The 14,712-nt window shown below is 39.7% G+C and overlaps 1 pseudogene; it reads left to right on the plus strand.

Annotated features, from left to right (window-relative positions):
* Nucleotides 1-908: 908 nt before the first annotated feature.
* LOC150067337 (U6 spliceosomal RNA) lies at nt 909-997 on the plus strand (annotated as a pseudogene).
* The last annotated feature ends 13,715 nt before the right edge of the window (nt 998-14,712 follow it).

The raw sequence follows: 14,712 nt of genomic DNA on the forward strand, positions 1-14,712 counted from the left end.
AATCTCCATATAGAACTTCTGCACCACGAGATCAAGGTAAGTAAGGACCTCTAGCTAGACCATTGGAAGAAGATAAAAAAGAGGAAGTTGTGGCCTTAGGGTTTCAATCCCCTTAAAGGTTGACCAAAGCTTGAGATCCCTTAAAGCTGCAAGCTGTTCGGGTTACAATAGAGGTGTACCCCAAAACATCACGAGGAACATTGAGAATATATCTGCTGAATTCAACAATTCTGGGAAATATCCTCTGGTGAGGGAAAGGAAAGTGAGATTTAGAAGAATAAGGTAATAGTGCTTCCTAATTCACCTGAGATACCTACTTTCACATTGACAGAAGGGAGCTTTCCTCTGACAAAAATACTATCCGGGGGAATTTTATGCTCTCTTATCCATATGGGCTTGCCCATATTAACAATTAACTACCACAGCAAAAAACAAACATAAAACAATCTATCAACAGCTAGAGCCTGACCTCAGCCTGTTTGACAACAATTCAGAAAGCACACTCCCTTCTGGTAAATATTTCTGTGAGCAAGCTTTGAATTCTAAGACTTGATACTGGTTGTCACTCTGATACTGACTAATTCTTGAGCAACAAGAAGCTCAGGGATACAGCCTAGGTCCAGGACAGGCAGACACGCAAAATAAAAGTGTGTGGCTCAAAACAATGAGTCTGCTTCTTTTGAACAGAGATAGAAATGACTTAGAATAAATACTACAGCCTTTTGCTAAGAGAGATCATGAAGTGATGAATCATGTGTCATCTAGCTCCTGCCCCCAGATTGTCATTCTACTGTTTTCCCCAACTAAGGAGATACAGAAAAGAGGTAGAAATGAGGGCCATGATATCAAATAGAAATGGATGTTGTGCTTGCTTCACCACCACAGGTACTCAAAAAAATGGTAATAAAAGAATAAAATTGGAATGATACAGAGAAGAGATTAGCATGATCCCTGAGTAAAGATGACATGTAAGTGACATGAAGCATTCCATAAAACACAATGAAACTAAGCAGAAGATATGAATCCAGTCACAGCACTGGCTGCTGAATAGACTTGAAAAGTCACTTAATAACCTGACTCTCTATTCCTTTGGTTGTAAAATGGAGGGAGTCATATTTACCTAGTAGACTACATTTCCATTCTTCTTTCTGTATGTCCAGTTTCTTTCCTCTCTGTTTCTTCCAGAATTACAAGTAAGAAATTGCCACGCTTTTTCCTGGCCAAATAGTGAGAATTCTCTTTGTTCTATATAAACCCATGGCAGAAAGTTCCTTTATTACAGTGATAGGAGGGTGGGAATTGACAGAAACTGGAAGAATAAGTTTTATCATTTCACTTGTTGTCTTTGTCTGTTTTCTCCTCTCTGCTTTACAGGATGAGCACCATTCCATGGCCTTTCACACATACTTCTAATTTCGACTGGTATAGGTAGATCTTTCTAGAAGCTTAGTTCCCCAAGAGATCATTTCTTTTAGTCCCAAAAGAAGATCACCCCCCATCAGAATTCATTTCAGAAAGAGGAGTGTTTAAAGTACTGGGCACTATTCTATGTATCTCATACAAGCTTGCCCATTTTATTCTCATGACTGAATGCAAGTTTGATCTCTATCCAAGGCAAGTAGGCACAGATGAGTCAAGCAAATATCCAAGGTCCCACGGGTAATAAGTAGTAGGAGGAGGTTTGAAACCAGGCAAATCTGGTGTCACTGTAGGTGGTCATACCACTTTTGATGGCATATGTCACTTCTTCTTAAACCAAAAAGTTCTGTGAGACTCATCTCCAATTAACCCACCAAAAGCTAAGCTCAAGAGATAGAATATCAGACAAGAAAGCAAGCTAAAGGAGTCTGAGACTCAGAGCTCCAATACAAGTACCATCTCCAACCTCCTAAAAAAGAGAAAGAAAATACAGATCAGAAGAAAATACAGCATGTAAAATAATTGAAAGCTGGATGCTGAGGCTCATGCCTGTAACCCAAGCTAGCTACACAGGAGGCTGAGATCTGAGGATCACAGTTCAAAACCAGCCCAGGCCGAAAAGTTCATGAGACTCTTAACTCCAATCAACTACTCAAAAAAAGCCAGAAGTGGTTCTGTGGCTCAAGTGGTAAAGCATTAGCTGTGAGGAAAAGAAACTCAGAGACAGTGAGTAGGCCCAGAGTTCAAGTCCCAGGACCACACACACACTTGAAATAGTTATTGAGTTATTGCATTGAAATCAAATGAGATTTTCAAACATTCATAATGAAGCATTAATGTTTTATATAGGGGCAGGGAACTCGGTCTGAGTAAAGTTGTTTTTCCAAGTCATGGTGTCAGAAACCCAACTGAGAAGCCTGCAAAGGACCTTATTCTTATTTCCTACTAACATTCTGTAACCAAAACCAATCTTAAGGATTTTCAGGGGTGGCCAGAATGCCAAAGCTTCTTTCTTGGAAAGACGAACAATTTTCATTTCAAGGAGATGAAGCAGACATTTTTTTGGCTGAGTGTTTGATCATGCTTTACTGGAAAATCTATATTTCTTCTTAAACCAGACTTGTAGCTTTTGTAGTTGCTGTTTCAGTTGTTGTTTTAATTCCCCCCTCTAAAAAAAAGAAAAACCCCAAAGATCATTGGTACCATCTTCTTCCTCCCCATTTAGGGGTAATGAAGGAGAGCCTATGTCTTCTGAGTTCTGATTTACCTAAACATTCGTTTAGGATTTCCCATCAGGTTCCCTGCCTATGATCTCTGGTTCCCTGCCACTCAGCCATATGTGTTTCTTTCTCTTACACACAGGCTCCTTTTGGCCACCAGTAAACACACTGACCTTTGAAATTTGGAAAGAAAAGCGCTTTGAAATAAAACTGGCACAAGCAGAGGTCAGACAGCCGTCATCTGGAGGCTGAAACAAAGAGGAGCATAGTTTTCAAGCTGTCTTCGTAATTATCCCAAGCAGTTATCACTCAGGCCCCAGTCTGAGCATTACTCCCCAAACAAACAGCGGAGGTCTGAGAAAGCACATAGGGTACTTTGTTGCTGTAGCCTACTGGGGGTGCAAAGCCCCTAGCTAAGAATCACATGTGGCTGTTGAGTGTTTTCCAGAGCTCCAGGCTTTTTCCTTTCTTCCTTCCCCTATTAAACCCCTCTGCTCTTCTTGGCAAAAGCCTTCAGGTGAGGTAAGTGCCAATTAACAACAAAGAATGTGATGTATTTTGAGTTTATGGCTGAGAATTGAGTTCTCATGAAATACATTCTTTACCCTCTCCCCTCTCCCGCCCCCGAAGCCTTGATGGAGCTGAGAGCAAGGATTCTAAGTGTGGTTAAAATTTGGTTCATTTTTGCTACTGCTCAAGAAATGATTTCCCTTTTTAAGTTTTTATTTTTTTTAGCTTTCTGTCTTCCTGCCACCCTCCCCCCCCCCAAAAAAATCGAAAGCAATGTAAGCCAACCCAGGAAAGGACAAAACCAATTTTGAAAATTCTAGTTGCAAAATGAACTGTAGCAGAAGGCACTGAAAATTGGTCTTTCAAGGGGGAAAGAAAAAAATCTTAAATTTCTTATAGGTTCTTGGAAAATAAATATGGTCAGATTTCAGAATGAGTAGGTGAGATAATATCCAATCTAACAATCTCTAAAGCTTTTTCTAGTTTTTCAATTCAGCTTGTATTTTTCTATTTTAGAAATGGTTTTGTCATGTCATAAGCATTTGAATGTTATCATATCAATTTATGAAAAGTAGCTCTGTGCATTATTTTTAGACTATAAGGATCTGGACTCTAATCAAACAAACGAGGTGGGATTTTATATCCTAGTGACCTTAATTACCCAAAGGTTTGGTCATAGGAACATAAATAAGTGAAAATATATTCCCAAACAATTCCTCTAATCATTAATTGTACTCTATTGTTTAATATTTTCAGCGCCTGCTGAATTTAGCAAAAGGAATGACAGATGCATATTTAAATACATGCAAATGCTACATCCAGGCCACATTTTAATATCTTATTTTGCATTCATAATTTTAGTCTTGTGATTTGTATTTTCATTTACTTGGTAACAAAGACTTTCTTCTTTCCCCACTTGGGAAACAAGGCAAGACTTGTTTGTGGCGGCATTTTAATAGTATTCCTGAAGAAGCAGAGAACAGAATGGTTCAGGAGCTGCTCTCACCACCTGCTTTACTGGCCCCTAACAGTGCTGTGTTCACAACTCATCGAAAAGGCGAAAATATGCAATCAATCAATTGCTTTGTTGTGTAATGGCAAGCAATAGTATTTTTTGTATTAAAATAGAATAGACTGCTTTAAAAAAATAGCATGTTTAAAGGCAGTCTTTTCAAGTAGAGGATGCAGAGAGACTGGTAGGAATTGTCAGAGCCTACTCCTTTTAATCAAGGGCTATAAAAGGCCACAATTCCAGTCTTACCTGAAAGGGGGTAGTGGTAGTGTTATGTATGTGTGTGAGTGTGTGTGTATGTTGGTAGTGGGGTGTGTGTGTGTGTGTGTGTGTGGTGATGGTAGCAGTAGTCCTGAGACTTGAACTTGGGATGTAGATGCTGTCTTTTAGATTTTTGTGCTCAAGCTTGCTAGGGATCATGGGCCCTGCACGTGTTTTCAGATGAATGGACACAGTGTGCCCCCTCTGCCCCAATCTTACTGCACAGAGACAAGACTCACGACTGCACAAGCTGCCATGAAAAGAATACTCCAATCCTCAGGGTAGTCAGCTTTATGTTGAGCAGCCCACAGGGAATGCATGGCCTCTCAGCTAATTGAAAACAAAAGAAAACCAAAATAACCATCCTTCATAACGACTTCTTTCCAATGTTTTCAAATTAATGGAGACCTCAAAGAAATCAGGACTGAGCTAAAGAAACACTGGCAAAATGGACAGATATCACTGTGTGGACCTGTCCTGCCAGAACCATGTTTGCCTGTATGCTCACCATGTGTGGTGAGAAGTCGGGGTGTGTCCTAGCTTGCAGGCAGCTCCCTGAGTTCTTTCAGCCAGCCCAGTGTTGTAGAAAAGGCTGGAAGTTGCTATTTACCAGAAGCATTGTTAATGGTCGAATGGGACGTTTTCCTGATTTTCAGATGTTTGCAGAACAGAAAGTTTTTGAATCTGATTTCAAGATTGACCTAGATTCTTGGCAACAAAGATATGGAGCTGCAGAATGAAGCAGCTGATGAAGAAGATCTTCACTTATTCTAACTTCAAGGAGTTTTAGTCACTAAAGCATACTGTTATCATTCTTACATAGTAAGAAAGACGTGAAATTACCCATGGTTAAGATTAGGCAGTTTTAAAATTAGTTTCCCCTCATGTCATAATATGTCTGTCAAGAAAAAGAATGTTACACTAAATGTTTATGAGGAACATAGTACAGTTTGGTAGAATATAATTGGGTAGTGTGCCAAAAATTATGAAGCTCTGTTTAAAGGCAAAGGAATTGATACACCAAAAATATTCCACTCTAAATACTTTCTTCAGGTAGGCCCTCATGGACCAGACTTGAATTCATAATTCTTTATCATGTCCGTCCTTAAAGATGTTCACATGGTTCTGCTAGTAGCTATTTTCTTCTAATTGTTTTGAACTAAAGAAGTATTTTTAAAGAAATAGAGGGCAGCTAGACACCAGTGGCTCACACCTGTCAACCTGAAGTTTGGGACTAGACTAGGAAGGCAAGGTTAAAGGACTCTTTTCTCCAAATGACCAGTAAAATAGCTAGTGGAGGCGTAGCTCAAATAGAAGCACACCTGCCATGAATGGAGGAAGCCTAGAAAGAGCACAAAGCCCCAGTATCAGAAGAGAAGAAGGAAGAAACGAAGGGAAGGAGAGAGGGAGAGAGAGAGAGAGAGAGAGAGGGAGGGAGGGAGGCAGGGGAAGGAAAGAGAAAGAGGAATTTTGACTTTTCCCTTGATTTTTTCACTTTCTAAAATCTTTAAGTAATCATACAAATGAGTTGCCATTCAACAAAGAAGTTAAACGCAATGCAACTTCATCTGCATCACTCCTTCCAAAGTTCTCACTCATCCCTCCCAACTCACTCCTTCCCTCACTTTTCTTAATTTTGTAGGATATCCATTGGATTCTAGACTACATTCTCAAGGATTAATGGGTAACTGTCCACCCCAGTTATGACACACCATTATAACGTCACATGTATGCTAAACTTACTTGCTTTAGGACTACGTCACCTTGGACACACAGGCAAGTACTACTGAAGGACTGTGTTCACAAAGCCCTGGGGAAAAGCCCCATGGTTTTAGGCGCCGAGAAGGAGAATCTAGGATGGTCATCAATCCTTCTCCACCCAGAAGTAAATGTGCCCACTGGCAGCATCGGTCTTTGGTGCAATGCCTCTTGGATCTGCCATACTTCTCAAAAAAGGAAAGATCTTTCCATGCCTGTATTTTATAGATTCATGTGTATGTTTGAACTAAGAATGGTTACAACAGGGAGGACAAAGTGACTGTGGTGAAGTAAAGGAGATGTGAATAGGTAATGAATTATTTAAACAATAGTGTCCTGGACTCAGGGTTATGTTGCATTTTAAGATTTATAAATTGAAGTATTTGCCTGTTCTTGTCAGTGATAGGGCTTGAACTCAGTGCATGGGCACTGTCTCTGAGTCTCTTTGTGCACAAGTCTAGTGCTTTACCACTTGAGCTACAGGGCCACTTCTGGGTTTTGAGTGGTCAATTGGAGATCAGAGTCCCATAAGGATTTTTCTGTCTGGGCTGGCTTCAAACCATGACCCTCAGATCTCTGCCTCCTGAGAAGCTAAGATTACACGTGTGAGCCACTGGCGCCTGGCTTTATTTGCTTATTGTTATGGGGATTGAATGCCCTACTTTGTTTTTTTCTGTTAATGTAACTTGATAAGGTAAACTTGTAGATTTATCTGGGGCAGAGAGATTCGGAAGTAGTTATGAATTCACAAATGGTACTGTGTTGCTTTCCAATGCAATTTACTCCCATTCATTCATTTTATATGAGATGGTGTTGTGATGTGGCCAAATACTCTTGTTCTTGCCATTTAGTGGATGCCTGTGGGACTTCTAGCTCTTTGAACCTACAGTTCTTTGTCCTCCTTTTCCTAGTCCCAAGAGTGACCGTCCTGAGAAACAGATAGAAAGTGCTGTTAATGTTAGCCCAGACACTTTCAACAAATGATGAATGAAACAAGTATATAACTTTTTTTGTCCGTGGTGGGGCTTGAACTCAAGGCTTGGGCACTATTCCTGAGTTTTTCATGCTCAAGGCTAGCACTCTACCACTTGAGCCACAGAGCCACTTTTAGTTTTTGAGTGGCTAATTAGAAATAAGAGTCTCACAAGGACTTTTCTATGCGGGATGGCTTTGAGCCATGATCCTCAGATCTCAGGCTCCTGAGTAGCTAGGATTATTAGCATGAGCTACAAGTACCCAGTTAAATATTCTTTGAACTAAGGACATCACTCAAGTGCTAGAATACTTGCCTAGTGAGGGTGAATTCCTGTGTTCAGTTCGCCGTGCTGGAAAAAAAAAAATATATAGCCATTGGGTAAGATGACTCTGGAGCATGTGTGTGTGTGTGTGTGTGTGTGTGTGTGTGTGTGTGTGTGTGTTAGCTCTACTGTAAGACTCAGCTCCAGTTACCTACCCATCTTGCTCATACCTGGGCTGGCTTTCAACTGTGATCCTCAATCCTCAGTCTCTTGAGTCATTAGGATTATAGATGTGAGCTACTGGCACCTGGCACAAACTTTTCTCATGCTATTTTCATATAGCTGTGAGCAAATTACGTGCGAGAAAAACTTTAAGGGACAAATAGTTATTTTGGACTCACAGCTACAGAGGGTTCATCCACAGTTTCTTAGCCCCACATGCTTGGACAGAACATCATGGCAGCCCAGAAAGTTCTTCATCTCATGAGAGACATAAAACAGAAAGCAAAAGAGAGGGACATGGGACAAGACATTGTCCTCAAACACATGCCCCCTGTGACCTTTCTCTCCTAACTATGCTTCACATCCCAAAGATTTTAGGATCTCAAAATAGTGCTACCAGCTACCTGAGCCTATAGCAGGGCAGTGCAAACCATGAACCTCCCCCAGACAGATGGGATTTACCTTTGACTATACACAATGACAGATGCACTGATTTTTCTCTTTAAGCAATGATTTTCATTATCTCATTTCTACTTTTACCACTATTTCTCAACATGTTTCAGGAATAATTGCTTCAGAAATATATGCGAATGAAAAGTGCAAATACTTGATTTGTATCTTAGGCATCTAGTGGTCTCTTGGACACAATTTGAATTCACTGCACTGGAAATTTCTTTATTTGATGGGATGGGGGTTTGAATCCAAGGCTGTCAAATCTTAGCCTTGTCTAACAGGCTGTAAATCACTCGAATCACATCCCCTTCCTTTGCACTAGACTCTACTTCTCAAGAGCATGCTTTATGTATTATCCTCCTTTCTATTCCTGGCCACAGGACACAAAGCAGGTAATGAGAAAAAGGAAACAGTCACTTTGGGGTCAAAGGTTTCTCTGACCTTTAGGGATGCAGGCACTGAGGAGCTGCATAATGTCTGTTCCAGCAAAAGCTCAGGATTCAGTACTGTTCACCATCAATCCTGTCTCAGATCCTAGCCCTGGGCCCAGTGCATGGCAAGAATATATCAGAACGTTTCAAGAACGGGAAAGAAATGATGGCCTGTAGAAACTGTAGTGCTATAGAGCAGGATGGAAATGCAGCCAAAGCATCAACAAGATCAGTGAAAGGCCTGTTCCATTACTCTGGAGGAGGCACTAAGTAAGGGCAGAGAGCTGGCAGTGCTCTACTGCTGCTTTGTAGAAATCCTTGATGTGGGCTGTGAAATGTCAAATCCAGATTTGATTAAGTCCAACTTGAAATCCCCAAGGCAAGTGTGTATCCACGGTCTTAATGTAATTACTAGAGCCACCTCTGTCTGCTACTTTCAAAAGAGCTGAGCTAGCACCCCTTCATTGATACCAACCCCTACAAAATGAAGCCCGCAATTAATTCATCACGTCTCAAGCGGATAATGCTTAAAAGCTTGATCTGGCTGCATTCTGAAAATGAAAGTATTAAATTAAACTATATATATATGTATATATATGTCTACTGAAAAGTCAGAAAAAGAGTGAAGCTCTGAAAGCTACAACAGACATCGAAGCTCTGTTTCTGTTGATGCATGCTAAACTGTTGTCTGCTTAGGAAATTCCTATATCCTCCCTGAAATGATAACATATCACTTTTCAGTTAACCCATATTTTGGGTTTTTGAAACTCAAAGCCAGTAAACAACGTGGACTTCTAGTTGAACAATTCAGTATATTCAAGTGGAAATTTGGCTCCCTCTGCTTCTGCACAGTTGAATGATATCAAACAAGTCATGCCAAAACCTAGTACCAAACCAATGGAGGCACATTGGGATCCATCAAATTAAACCCAAATGCCACAGTTTCATTAGAGCAGACCAGAATTCACCATTGCCTTCTCAGAACGAAAAGAGATGTGGGGCATCTCTTCCCAATTTCAACCACAAGCCAGGGTTCCAGTTTGTTCTGCGAAATTCAGAACACATTTACTCTCCTTTTGCTCCTCCTTTGAAAGTTTATCCCTGCTCTGATTTAGAGTCTGGATAGAACCAAAATCCTAAGAATTAAGGACAGAAAGACTATCTTATTGTGAAACTCATTCTAAGCAAAAGTAAGACAGAGCAGCAATCTTTGGCCTTTCCTATTAGTAAAGTCTAAAAGCCATTCACAGGGTTTAGAGAGAGAATTTGGAAACAATCTGATGAGCTGTCATGCCCCTGAAAATTGTGAGCTTTTACTATCAGTCTTTATAGAAGTGATTCAGAACCTTTTCAAATTGTAGGAGCTTCATACAACAGAACAAACAAATCTGAGGAAGCACAAGTTTCTGGGTGAACCTACCATAAAACTCTAATTTCTAGGATTGTTAATCTCAACTTGAGAATGGATTGTGTTAAAGAATTCTTTACCACACTCACCACAGGACATAGATCATTTCCAAAACAAGAGCCATCTAGTATAGGCAAGTAGGGAAAGCCAATGCCTTTGTACCATTTTTAACATTCTTATTTTAAAACCTAATCTTGATGTGGCAGCAGCTGTCACTAAGATGACTGGCTTAAATATCACAATATTCTTTTATACATTGATTTTATTAGACATAGTTCCTTCCACGGCTCCCTTGAGCATCAGAGAACCCATTATCTTCTCACTTTGCAAAGAAGATGATAAATAGATAGATGATAGATAGATAGATAGATAGATAGATAGATAGATAGATAGACAGACAGATAGATGATAGTCAGATAGACAGACAGATAGATATGCAAAAGGAAAGTGAGATCGTAGTTGCTCTGAGAGATGTAATTATATTAGCATCTATATGTCTGTCTGTCTTTTCCAGGCAGAAGGACAGCAACAGCAAGTTGGCTGAGTCAGAATATTTTTAATATATTGGAACAATGGAAAGGAGGTTGGAATTGCTCAAGCTGAGTAATAAATGAATGAGTAGAAGATGGGACCAAAGTTGGCCTAGATAAGAGCAAGATATAGAGGATCTTGTACTTGGTGGAAATTACTTAGACTTTCATTGACAATGACTTTGGAAACCATTGAATGGTGGAGAAGAAAAGAGTGAGCTGAGCTGAGTTTTAATGGAGGCCACTCGGGCAGCCAAGCACAGTGCAAGATATCAGAAGATAATGAGAAAGGCAGAAGAACCTGGTGGTGAGAGTTTACTGCAATAATTCAAAGTATAAATGTTGTCCAGAGTGCTATGGCAGAGGGATTAGGAGTTATGAGATTTTAAACATATTTTGGAGACAAGTCTGAAAAGTAGGATATAAAAGAAATATAGAAGCTAGGCATCGTTGCATCGCTCGTGACCATAATCCTAGCTACTGAGGAGGCTGAAATCTGAGGATAGCAGTTCAAAGCTAGTCTGTGCAGGAAAGCCTATGAGACTCATCTCCAGTTAACCACCAGAAAACTGGATGTGACACATGGCTCAAAGTGGTAGACCACTAGCCTTGAGCAAAAGAATTCAGGGACAGCACCCAAGCCCTGAGTTCTAGCCCCATGACGAAAGAAAGAAAGAAAGAAAGAAAGAAAGAAAGAAAGAAAGAAAGAAAGAAAGAAAGAAAGAAAGAAAGAAAGAAAGAAAGAAAGAAAGGAAGGAAGGAAGGAAGGAAGGAAGGAAGGAAGGAAGGAAGGAAGAAAGAAAGAAAGAAAGAAAGAAAGAAAGAAAGAAAGAAAGAAAGAAAGAAAGACAGACTAAAAGAATACGTGGAGTTTAGAAGAGAGAGTTCCCATTTACTAGGATAGTAACAGCTGCAGTAGTAACAGATTGGGTGGGCCTAATTAAGCTGTATTTCATCATGTTATGTTTGAGATGCTGATTACACTTCTCTCAGAGGAAATGTGAAGTCACAGTCAGATCAATTCTTTGAAGTCCAATGATGGTGTTAAAGATAGGGTAGACCCTTGAAAATTATGTGCAAATAATGATATGTAAATCTGGGGGGGGAAAGTAGGACCCCTTAGGAAGGAAGTTGAAGAAAAAAGATCAGGGACAAGAACTTTCAGATGTTTTGATATTGTATAGGAAAAGAAGAACCAACCAAGGAAACTTAAGAGGAATGATCAGTGAGACAGGAAGTGAGATAAGGAAGAATGATCTCCTTGAAGCTAGGAGGAGATGAGTAACAGGGTGAAATTTTGCCAATGTGTTGAACAAATTGAGGCTAAGATGACCCCAACTTGAAAGTACTGCAGCCCTGTGGACTTTGCCAAAATTCTGAGGATAAGTGGGGATTAAAATATTGGTAGAGTGGAGGTAACCATATGGTTCGTAAAGGGAACCCTTCTTCCCCTGAGGTCCAGAAATACATCACACTCAATAATGATTTTTCATCATTATGGCAGTTAGTTTGTACTTCCATGTTCTCAACTAATCTGTTAGCTATTTGAATACTGAGCTATCTATGTTTGTATATCCACAATGCTAGGTACATAGTAAATACTTGATGTTGGCTAAATAAATTTGTGACTATAAAGGAAGTGTTTGCATAAGCGACTGAAATATCCATAGAGACTATCAAAATTGTAATATGAATAAGCAGAATTTAAAAGGGGGTAGCGTAGAAACTACATGCTCTTGAATAGTTTGACATTGTTGCTAGATGGACTTGTTCCTTGAATGTTTAACTCTTGCGTTTAATTATCTTTTATAATATGTCATAAGATAAGTTAGTAGACTAGACCAATTTGGCTAATGAAAACAATGAGGCTCTGGAGAAATTAGGAAATCAGTCCTCCTTCTGCAGACCAGGTATGCTTCATATGAATATTCTATTAAATGTCTATCTCTGTTTCTTTTTGAAGTTCAAAGGTTACGAACACTTTTTATTGTAATGTATAGAGGGATTACAATTATATTTGCCAGATAGTAGAACAGGTGCATTACTTCACACATCAATATCCATTCTCATATTTTTGTTCCCATTTCCCTCCCCCACCCCTTTCCAGTCATCTTGTTTTCCCCCTTCCCTTTCCTATTTCAAATAATCAAATAAATGTATATATAATATACAACAATATATAACAAAGCCAGATACCCTAACAATATGGTATTAACCAAAGGGCAACAAAAGAGAAGAGAAATAACATAGCGCATTAAGAACAGCAAGCACACAAAGATAAAGCTTTGTTTCCATATCCTGGAGATCCTTTCATTTAGCCTCATCCTATATGATCTTATGTATCGAACACAATGTCTTTCTCAATCTATTTCCCTATCTTTTCTTAAAACCCCACTTTCAGAAATGAGATTCTCAACAGTTAGTTACTTTGGGATCTGAATAACATTTGATGGATTAATGCACTTTGTTGAAATGCTTATTTGAGAATTTAGAGCTTAAGCTACAAAGTTGCACAAGCACAAATTATTACACGATGATTCAAGTGACTTCTGGTTTTAATGCTTAATAAAATTAATTCTCAGATCTGAAACACTGTGTGCAAAGTGAAATGGTGATTTTCCAAAATTTCATTTTAAAAAACTATACCGAGGGCCAGGAGTTTGGCCTAGTGGTTAAAGTGCTTGCCTAGCATGCATGAAGACCCGGGTTTGATTCCTCGGTACCACATACATAGAAAAAAGGCCAGAAGTGGTGCTGAGGCTCAAGTGGTAGAGCTCTAGCCTTGAGAAAAGTCCAAGGACAGTGCTCAGGCCCTGAGCTCAAGCCCAGGACTGGCAAAAAAAAAAAAACAAAAACAAAAACAAAAAAAAAACTATACCGAAAGAACTGTTTCCTATAAGAAGATTAAAACTGCAGTCCTCTGTCTCTAAATAATGCTTTGTTAGTGCACTTACTGCATATTGGTGATCTGGTTACATTTTATTTATATATTATGAATAATAAGAGGAGAAGTCTATATAAGCATCAGGTAAGTCATTTAATAAGACCAAAGCCAAGTAAAATTCAAGGGCTCTGGCTGAAGGTATTTATCTTGCAATGAGGAGGTTTCTTTAGGAGAATTTGACACATAGGTGCCGTCATACATTGGCATGGAAAGTAGGAAGAGATGAATACTAAGAGAAGGGCTCTCAGTGTTTTGAGTATGCCATAGGTATCTAGACACAGTTGCTACGAGAAACCAAAGACATATGTAACTGAGGAAATTAGGTGGAGCTAGTCAAATATTTTCCTCTTGCCAGTGATCTCAAAATCACAAAAACCTGTTCTTTACAGAAAGAACATTTAACATTTATTTCACAGAGAAATCATCTTATGCAAAATGACTCTTAAAAAATCTCTTTTGTGCCTTTTGAGCTTCCTATTTTGTGGGCCATAGATTTAATAGCCTATAACACTATTTAAACACGGCCGCTACTTAATGCACCATGAAAAGCCCTTAAGCTATGGGAAATTACAAAAATATCTCAATGCCATGGTCACAGAGGTGAATGGTCTTCTCAACATGAACTTCAAAGGTAAGCTGAAATCACATTTCCTGTAGATTTGTGTGGGTCCACTGACGGGTGACCATGGGAGCCTCAGATGTCACCCATGGCTCTCTCAGAGATTATATTCAAGCCAGCCACAGCTTGTACTGGTTCTAGAACTGAGCTCTTGGAAACACCAAAAACTCCAGCAATAATGCAGCAGGAGGGCTTCTAACCATTTTGTCTTTTTTTTTTTTTTTTTTTGCCGGTCCTGGGCTTGAGCTCAGGGCCTGAGCACTGTCCTTGGACTTTCTCAAGGCTAGAGCTCTACCACTTGAGCCTCAGCACCACCTCTGGCTTTTTTCTATGTATGTGGTACCGAGGAATCGAACCCGGGTCTTCATGCATGCAAGGCAAGCACTTTAACCACTAGGCCAAACTCCCGGTCCCCATTTTGTCTTTTGAACACACAAAATAGAATCACCTGGCACAGGTGTCATAAGTAGTTTCTGGTGCTCTGGTTTCCAGGAGCCTTTGGTGTAAAGTAATCAAGTATCAAAAAGCAATCGCCAGGCCAGGAGTTTGGCTTAGAGGCAGAGTGCTTGCCTAGCATGCACGAAGACCTGGGTTTGATTCCTCAACATAGAAAAAAGCTGGAAGTGGTGCTATGGCTCAAGTGGTAGAGCTCTAGCCTTGAGAAAGTTCAAGGACAGTGCTCAGGCT

Source organism: Megascapheus bottae, chromosome 2, assembly GCF_031878675.1.
Source record: "Megascapheus bottae isolate mThoBot1 chromosome 2, mThoBot2.hap1, whole genome shotgun sequence".
Classification (NCBI taxonomy): Eukaryota; Metazoa; Chordata; class Mammalia; order Rodentia; family Geomyidae; genus Megascapheus; species Megascapheus bottae.